Raw genomic sequence first — 9869 nt, 5'->3', positions numbered from 1 at the left:
AATTGCTCTTTGTGCTTCACTTAAATCTTTTTGAGCTATGGAATTGCTCTAGTGCTTCACTTATATCTTTTTTAGCACAGTGTGCTTTAGTATTTTTGAAGAAATTCCCTCATGCTTCACTTAAATTATTTTGAGAGAATAAAATTTTTATGCTCATGTTCTTCACTTAGATTTGTTTGAGCTATCAAAAGCAACATATGAAACTAGTCCCATGGTGATAGATATTCAAGAGGGATATAATAAAAACTTTCATGAAGATCATTGGACAAAATAAACTTGATTCTTTGTAATAGTTTTGCGGTATAATGATATAATATGTTAGTCATGTTGATGAGTAATTATGCTTTAGTAAGAATATTGGTGTTTAGGTTTGTGATTCCCTATGCAAGCACGAAAGTCAATAGTTATGCAATGAAATTACATCCTACTTGTGGTGCATTAGTCGGTGTTAGTTATTCTTAATGCTCTTTTATGAGATTTTTCGTTTCTTGTTTGCTTGCTTCTCAATCTTTTGCTAGCCTTCATTTGTACTAAGTGGGATTACTACTTGTGCATCCGAAATCCTTAAACCCAGTTTTTGCCATATGAGTCCACTATACCTACCTATATGCGGTATTCTTTTGTCGTTCTAAGCAAATTTGTATGTGCCATCTCTAATCTTCAAAATAAATTTCCTTTTTGTGTGCTTGCACCGCTCAGGAAACAGTAGGGGGTGGCTGGTATTTTTCCATGCTAGATGTGTTATTCTCAAGATGAGTGTTTATTCACTTGTCATTGCACGAGAGTATGATACGTCTCCAACGTATCTATAATTTTTGATTGTTCCATGCTATTATATTACCTGTTTTGGATGTCCATGGGCTTTATTTTACACATTTATATCATTTTTGGGACTAACCTACTAACCGGAGGCCCAGCCCGTATTGCTGTTTTTTTTTGCCTATTTCAGTATTTTGAAGAAAAGGAATATCAAACGGAGTCCAAACGGAATGAAACCTTCGGGAGCGTGATTTTTGGAACAAACGTGATCCAGAGGACATGGAGTGCAAGTCAAGAAGAAGCCTAAGCAGCCACGAGGGTGGGGGGCACGCCCACCCCTATAGGGCGCGCCCCCTGTCTCCGTGGGCCCCTCAGGCGGCCACCGACATACTTCTTCTTCCTATATAAGCCTACATACCCCAAAAACATCCACGGAGCCACCGAAGAAATATTTTCGCCACCGTAACCTTCTGTATCCGCGAGATCCCATCTTGGAGCTGTCGCCGGCATTCTGCCGGAGGGGGAATCCACCACGGAGGGTTTCTACATCAACACCATAGCCCTTCCGATGAGTTGTGAGTAGTTTACCACAGACCTTCGGGTCCATAGTTATTATCTAGATGGATTCTTCTCTCTTTTTGGATCTCAATAAAATGATCTCCCCCTCTCTTGTGGAGATCTATTCGATGTAATCTCTTTTTGCGGTATGTTTGTCGAGATCCGATGAATTGTGGGTTTATGATCAAGTTTATCTATGAATAATATTTGAATCTTCTTTGAATTCTTTTATGTATGATTGATTTATCTTTGCAAGTCTCTTCGAATTATCGGTTTGGTTTGGCCTACTAGATTGATCTTTCTTGCCACGAGAGAAGTGCTTAGCTTTGGGTTCAATCTTGCGGTGTTCTTACCCAGTGACAAAAAGGGTTGCAAGACACGTATTGTATTGTTGCCATCGAGGATAAAAAGATGGGGTTTATATCATATTGCTTGAGTTTATCCCTCTACATCAATGTGTTACTCTGTTCTTATGAACTTAATACTCTAGATGCATGTTGGATAGCGGTCGATGTGTGGAGTAATAGTAGTAGATGCAGGTAGGAGTCGGTCTACTTGTTGCGGATGTGATGCCTATATACATGATCATGCCTAGATAACATCATAATTATTCGCTTTTCTATCAATTGCTCGACAGTAATTTGTTCACCCACCGTAATACTTATGCTATCTTGAGAGAAGCCACTAGTGAAACCTATGGCCACCGAGTCTATCTTTTATCATACTAGATAACCCGTTGCGCCAATGGCGCAAAAAGCGAGTGCGAGCCGAGTATTCAAACCATGAATATAAGATTGATTTAGAAGTGACTTAATAGATACTTATATTCCATTACATGGTAGCTTGATAACTTAAAAGGAAATATTTATTTTTCTTGATAATAGCATACATTGGCTTTATAAAGCAAGCTATATTAGCAAAGATGCATTGTCTTGCCCTAGTCTTCTACCTGACGCCAATGAAAGACCAAGACGTGAAGGTGGTGGTATTAGGTAGAGTCATCGTTGCATGTCCCATCAGTATCGAACATGATTTCATCGTCCAAGCAGGTTTCTATGGCAGGTGTGTTTGGTGGGCTATTGTTGGTGAAAGCAGGAATGCCTTCCATATCACTGAACTCGTCGTCTAAGCCCCAGTGATATTGTTTATTTTCTGCAGAACATCTTCTGATTGCGAAGTTGAACCGTCGAGCTGTTCTGCAACATATTTTACTTGCAAGAGAGTATGGTTCAGATCATTATCATTAGGTGTTGATCCTAGACTTAAATTGGTATTGGTTACACAGTAAAGTTCTTTGACTTCCTTGAGATCTTCATCTAAACTAGTGCACCATTTGCTGCTGTCTATTATCCCTTCCTTTTCTTTGAGCGTGTATTCCAAAGATTCATTTTTCTGTTCAACGAATTGCAGCTTATTATAGTTGAAGTCTTGTATACTTTGTAAACTAATATAAGGTATTTTAGATCACTTTAATGATCTTAAGTGATCTAAAAGATCTTTTATTATTATTATTATTTTGAAAAAAGATCTTCTATTAGTTTACAGAGGGGGTAGTATTTTGCTATAGGAGGCCTACATGTATTTCAGAGCATCAGATGCAAGATGATTCTCAACTTCTTCCAGATTTTCATAAACATATATGGTTATTGATTTCTCTGCAAGCCCCTTTTTCAGCTGGTGAACTGATGGATAGAACTCAGTGGTTGCGTCGAGGCCAACCATCCTTCCTTTGCAGGTTGAGTAAACTGCATTTGGAGGCTGAAGCTGTTGGAGCATGGCATCCAGAAGCACCTTTGTGGGATCCTAACCTTTTTCCATCAGGACATACTAAATAAAAACAAAGATAATATTATTAGGAATGGCGAGAAAATGTTTGACATGTGTGCATATTTACCATAGTTGTGAAAAAATAAATCATGTTAGACAATGCTAATAGAAGGGAATGTGCAGCTCGTATGCACAAAATCGAAGTCTAGTGGTTTAGTTGGGATAAATCAATCTTGAGCATGACTTAACAATTACGTTTGTTATTTGGCAGCATGATTTAAGCTCTCAGAAAAGAAGATGATGTATTTCTTTAACGCAAGGCTACTTAAACACGTGGCTATTTTTTAAAACTAACATGTGACTTTTATATGTATTTTCATACCCTACGCATTAAATTATTTAGATGCCTGAATTCCGATGGGGAAAATCAAGTAGACTGGACATTTAATGAAGGAATAAAATGGAAAGCACCCAGGGAAGAGGAAAACAGGAAAAATGAAGGGAGTTCAAATAAATAACTAGAACAAAAGCATGCTTTTAGAGAAATGTTGATACATAAAAGACATGGGTGGTGGGTTCAATACATGGTAGATACAAATAACATAGTTGATATAGAAAGTTAACTAAGCAACTGCACGTAACACAAGGACACAAAATTTCATCGAAGTCAGTACAACGCAAAGTATTCATAGCAACACTTAGTAGAGTAGGCGGAGCTAAAGCATAACAGGCTGCCTAAGGGCAAGACGGTGCCTACAAGTGATCACACGTAAGTTGTTGTAGCCATCACCCATGTCATCAGCATAACCCTCACCACAGCTTGAATCTGAGTCTGGATCATATGGATAATATATATGCCTTTCTTCTGTAGTGAGAGACATGCCGCGCTAGTGATACTTAGCATCATGAATATCCAGAAGAGTTTGTCTGAGATTACAGACAGTCATTGAAGCAGCAAGGTCCAAGGTAGCTCCAGCAAGATCATGGATTTTGTTTGATGTAACAAGAACATCATCTAGAGAGTGTGTCCCTTCCCTAGTCATCTATTTGATGCTCTTTTTGTACCGTTTAATCTCTTCTCCTTTTTCTATCACCTTGTTTGTGATCTTTACATTTGCCTTTTGTTCTTCCTGCAGGTGCTCATGGTTGTAATCAACAAGCACCTTATGATATCTGCGTTCCATGAACCCGATGGCCTTACATATTGGGCTTGACAACACAGCTCGTCCAGATGAAACGCGAAGATCCTCTTTTGTTGGGTACAACTCAACTACTGATACACATCCACCCCGCTCAAGCCTACGTGTGAAGTAGACTGGTTTAGGGAGGTCAAGCTTTTCAAACATTGACTCACCCAGAAACTTGTTGAAGACTTCAACAAGCTCAATGGGGATCACTATGAAAGGGACAATCGCATTTTTACCCCTAGTTGGTTCCTACCCACGGGTTTTGCCCTTACTTTTCGAGCTTGCTCAGTTTTGCCCTTATTTTTTCCATCGAGGTCCCTCGAATGCCCTTTGACCGTTTGACCAAAACTTTGAAAATTCATAACTAATTCACATGAACTCAGAAAAATGCAAATAAGATATTAAAATGTTCAGATAAACATTACCTTTATGGGCATATCATTTGCATTCAGGACAAAAGCATCGTTTAAACTACCTGAGGTAATTAATGTTATTAACATTATTAAAAATAAATAGGTAAAAACAATATTGTTTCCGTGAATAAAAATTATATACAAATGTAGGTGATGTTTTCTGAACATCCTGATACCTTATTTGCATTTTCCTGAGTTCGTATCAACTTGTTATGAAGTTTCCAAATAATGGTCAAAGTCGTTAGAACATTCATAACAAGTTGATACAAACTCTGAAAAATGCAAATAAGTTATCAGGATGTTTCAGAAAACATCACCTACATTTGCATGTAATTTTTATTCATGAAAAAAATATTGTTTATACCTATTTATTTTTAATAATGTTAATAACACTAATTACCTCGGGTAATTTAAATGATGCTTTTGTCTTGAATGCAAATGATATGCCCATAAAGGTAATGTTTATCTGAACATTTTGATATCTTATTTGCATTTTTCTAAGTTCATATGAATTAGTTATGAATTTTCAAAGTTTTGGTCAAACAGTCAAAGGGCATTCGAGGGATCTCGACAGAAAAAGTAAGGGCAAAACTGAGCAAGCTCGAAAAGTAAGGGCAAAACCCGTGGGTAGGAACCAACTAGGGGTAAAAATGTAATTGTCCCACTATGAAAAGATACACAAATCTAAAGGTTAAGCACAAGTTATTAAGCAAGTGCATATTAGAAATGATGTGTTTATCAATGGGGTGCAGTACGTGCAGGAGGTCGTGGTCAGCTTCGTTGAGAAGAAAACAGATTCATTGAGAGGAAAGAATAGCCAGGCAAAAGAGAAAGAGGTCGAAGGAGAGATCTGCCACAAATGAATAAATCAAAATACTCATATAGCGCTTAGTGAAAGTATTTCCAGCCTCAAATGAAAGCCTTGCAAAATCCTATATATTCTATAAAGTCATTTTGCCGGTAACAATAGCTTCCTAATTTGATTTCTGTGTAGATTTTATTTAAACAAATATTCAATTCATTTCCCAACTATTTTAAGTTGAAGCTCCCATATTATCCTTTCTCGCCTGTTTTGTTTTGAATTGAAAATTGGCTGAATATATCAAAATAGAAATAATTTTTTAAGATGGAATCAAAATGCAAATAGGCATTTTATGGAAGTCATTTTATTCCCTCAGCACTAAATATCCAAAAAAACTCTCAAGTTAATTACTATTGAAATTCAATTAAGTTTAGTACTAAACAATCAATACATCCTCTCTCACTTATTTGCTTTTCAATTGGAAATTGACTGAATATATCAAGATTCAAATAGGCATTTTTAATACTAACTTATTCCCTCTGTAGTAAATATTAAAATAAACTCTCAAGTGTGGACCCCTGAAATTCAAATAACAGGAACACCAAACTCGGTCCCATTTGGTGTATGCAAGAAACAGATGTCCGGAAAAGGCATGTAGTTCATGCACAATGTCAATTTAAGCCAATGCATCTGCACAGGAAGCATCAGAATGTTTGTCTAGGAAAAGAACAAATAGCGAACAACCACGTTTCATATACTGGATAGACACCGATTGTGATGTGAAAGGTCTTATAGATTACCGAATCTAATGTGTAGACAACCAATACAGGACACAATGGTAGATACACAGCGGTACGAGCATCGGAGCATGACAAGAGTTAGATTAAGTAGCATGGCCCAACAGAATTTACAGGTGAAAATTGTCATAAGGAGGTCAAGAAGGAAGAAAGGGCCAGTAGCAATACTTACAATGCATAAGAGTCGATTAGTCCAGGACCTAAATAGGGGGATTGCATCGACAGTTGCTTCACACAATTCTATGACTGATATAACATTGCCTTAACTTGCAAACATGCACAGAACAGATTGGATGCATGTCCACGGAGAAACATAAACATCCATCACGTGTGTGAGAGCACGGCATCATGCTCAAACTTGAACATCCTTCAGCTATTCCAGACAAACGTACGCAGAGCAGACAGGAAAGTAGATCAGGCCACACAGGGTAGATCAAGCCACACATGGGCCAAAAAGCACACCAATAAAATACAACCATAAAGCAACATACCATTAAAATACCTTGTGATTGCAAGCATGTAGATAACTTCCATAAAGCAACATGGAATATCAAAATACAACCATAAAATTCTCTGTACAACACCTTCGAACCAAACAGTGCAGTTATCGAATCTAAAAGTAAGTTACTACATGAAGAAAAGATGACATTCTATCATGACATCCATTCCCGCCATATCATATCATGAGGAGAATACAACCAATCAACTATCAAGGGAATGTTTTGTTACATTACAAAGTGGAAATGGATTCAAAGTGAAAAACTCATGTTGACAAATTTAACAGAAAATTTAAATATGTCGCCTAGTTTTAATAGCACAACAATGAAACTAAAAGTTGAATACATCTGCATGTTCCTGCGATTCACATTAGCATATCTAAATACAGGTTGCAGCTTTAGAAAGCAACGGTCGGTACCCTTCGTTAAAGAAGAGGAATATATTTTCTAGATCCTGCATGGAGATGGAACTTCGCATCCATCCACAATAATGAACGAGTACATAAACAGTGATATTAAAAATGTGATGGCAAAACAATGCAAAATGATGATTTAGAATAGGATGCACACACTACCAGTGAGCCATTTCCCAACAGTATTGCAAGAAAACACAAACGTGGTTTTTATTCTGATGAATTTGGTAGAGGAGGCTTCCATTTCATATCCCAAGTAATTTTCCATTATCAGCTAAACACAAGATGACCCTTGGTAGAATAATTCCTTTGCGGATTGCAGAAAAGTTCGCGTTATGTGGTATAGTAAACTGAATATGTCTTCTCGTAGAACTGTTCCAATTTAAAGTAGTTGTTGTTAGGTCTTTTCTTTAAGAAAATAGTAATGGTTCTAGGAGAATTAAACAAAATCAGCTGTAATGAAACCTCCATGGAACCAGTTAGCTTTGGTGAAACCTCCCACTATATAGAAGAAAAGCATGGAAAATGCCACAAGTTACTCATTCCAGTGGAGGTCATAAAGAAAATACCCATAAATGATAGGATGATGACAAAGTCATAAAACTAACCTTGAATATACTATGAACAATAACAGAATATCCCAGCAAATAGAGCACGACATTTATATTGGTATTTCACTGTCGGAACAATATTGTCACACAATTATGGGAATATCACAACACTGTCTGCAAATAGTTCTCAGGAGCTCTAAGAAAAGAACAAAAGTTCTGAAAGAACTACACCTGAGATTTCTCCTCATCTTTCTTATCATCCTCTAGCATCTCCCATTGTGCCCCAAATTTTTGGCTTTTCATCCCAGTTAGATTTTTCTACAATGTAGCAGTTAAAAAGTTAACTAAACTATATGTCTCGTGCACACAGCCAACTTACTCAAATATCAGTTTAATAAGGAAAACATTACTGCTCACCTACAACCATACCACTGGATTAGAGCTAAGAATAGGAACATCTCATGCAATTCTCTTTCAAGCAACACTTCCATTTTATACATAATTTACTGTCGGTTTATAACCCTACTGCCCAATTAAGGCCCTCTTTCGATTGAAATAAATTCATAGGAATTTTTAGGACTGTATGTGGACATTACATATCCTGGTTATGACCGGACTGTAGCAATAGAAAAAGAAATTCAAAAAAGAAATATATAGCATACCTTTAGCAAGCATTACTCAAGGATACAGGCTACTGACATTTCTGTATTCCACGCCATTTCACGCCCTCGAAACCGCAAAGCCCACACCATGACCTCATCTTGATGCCAGCGGGTGTAGCGGTCGACAAGATCACAAGTGGCTCCATCGAATCGCCCAAGGAATCATTTTTCGCACCAATAGAAAAAGAAGCACAAACATCAACACCACCTTGGGAAACAAATTTAACCTTACAGAATTCCATTGCCATGTTTGTAACAGCAATTAACACGCACATGGCTAATACCTCCTATGTTCCCTAAAGCAAAGAAGAAATAAAGTAGATGTACATAAAATAATTATAGAAAAATCGGATTGATGGTGTGCGAATCAACCTCTAACAATCTCTCTCCCTCTCCCTCCCTCCCTCCCTAGTCACTTTCAGAATGCAACTCGTCGCGAAGCAAAACCAGGCATGCCAAGTCCATTGACAACCGCTGCTTTGGAATAATTAGACTGCCTAGAAGGTGAATTTTCAGTTGCAGAAGCTGATGAGAACGGAAGGTTTCATCTTGGCTGCTCTGCATGTGCTGCATACGAGTAAGAAAAACAATCAGATAGACCATGAAAGTGTGTTGAAGCTATAGATTGAATGCTTAGTGTGTTCATAAGTCGATGCTCATAGTTGCATTGCATTTGACTTTTTGCATTGGAAGGCCACAAGAGAAAAGACGAGACAAGAGAAAAAAGGACACACAATGTTATGAACGATGTAGGTTGCTGAACCTGTTCGTCAGCATTAGTACAGTACATGTTCTGTTCATGCTAACAACATCTACTATTAGACTCTTAAATCATACTTCATCTTTATATTCTGTAAATTAAGATGACAACCTTGCTACAGCAGAAAACAAACACACATATAGGTAGCTGAATTACCTCACAAATCTATTAGCAAAGTAGTAGAAAAATCTTGAGCTCCTTCAAGTTCATGCTTCGTTTTTCCTACGGCAAGAACTCCCAGCCACAAAAATCTTCGCTGATGATTACAAAAATTATGAACATGAGATTGCATTAAGACAGCCAAATGGACAAATATCTGATCAACCAAACAAATTTGGATGCACTTGCCCATTCAAATCCAACCACGGCAGTACAATGCGTCGATTTTTTCCTCTCATGCCAAACAAGAACACTGAGCAGAGTCAGCAGACAACATCAGCATATAATCAAGGAATCCACCATGCCAAGAGTGAAACCATAAATCTACTGGGGTCACAAGAGAGGTGGCACGAGAGGAAGACTCCAACAAAGATAGCGGCAAACCTTCATCCCGCGGGCACTCTCAATCCATCCACTGGTGGCAGATGCGTGGTCAGCGAGGAGGCGTCGTGGCAGTGGCGAAGAGGCAACTGCAACATGTCGACCTCCTCCAAGTGCCGCCGAGCTCCTGCTTGTCGCTGCCACCGAGGCTCCAAGCCCGCAG

At 38.0% G+C, this 9869-nt stretch overlaps 1 long non-coding RNA gene across 1 annotated transcript; it reads right to left on the bottom strand.

The window, feature by feature from the left end:
* Window positions 1-6349: 6349 nt before the first annotated feature.
* LOC119363108 lies at window positions 6350-9423 on the bottom strand. Its single transcript, XR_005173772.1, has 3 exons — window positions 9323-9423; window positions 8407-8973; window positions 6350-8062 (listed from the first exon to the last, which is right to left on the bottom strand). It is a non-coding gene; the product is annotated as an uncharacterized LOC119363108 (long non-coding RNA).
* Window positions 9424-9869: the final 446 nt, after the last annotated feature.

The sequence above is a fragment of the Triticum dicoccoides genome, chromosome 2B (assembly GCF_002162155.2).
Source record: "Triticum dicoccoides isolate Atlit2015 ecotype Zavitan chromosome 2B, WEW_v2.0, whole genome shotgun sequence".
Classification (NCBI taxonomy): Eukaryota; Viridiplantae; Streptophyta; class Magnoliopsida; order Poales; family Poaceae; genus Triticum; species Triticum dicoccoides.
This window is presented reverse-complemented; position numbering and strand designations above follow the sequence as displayed.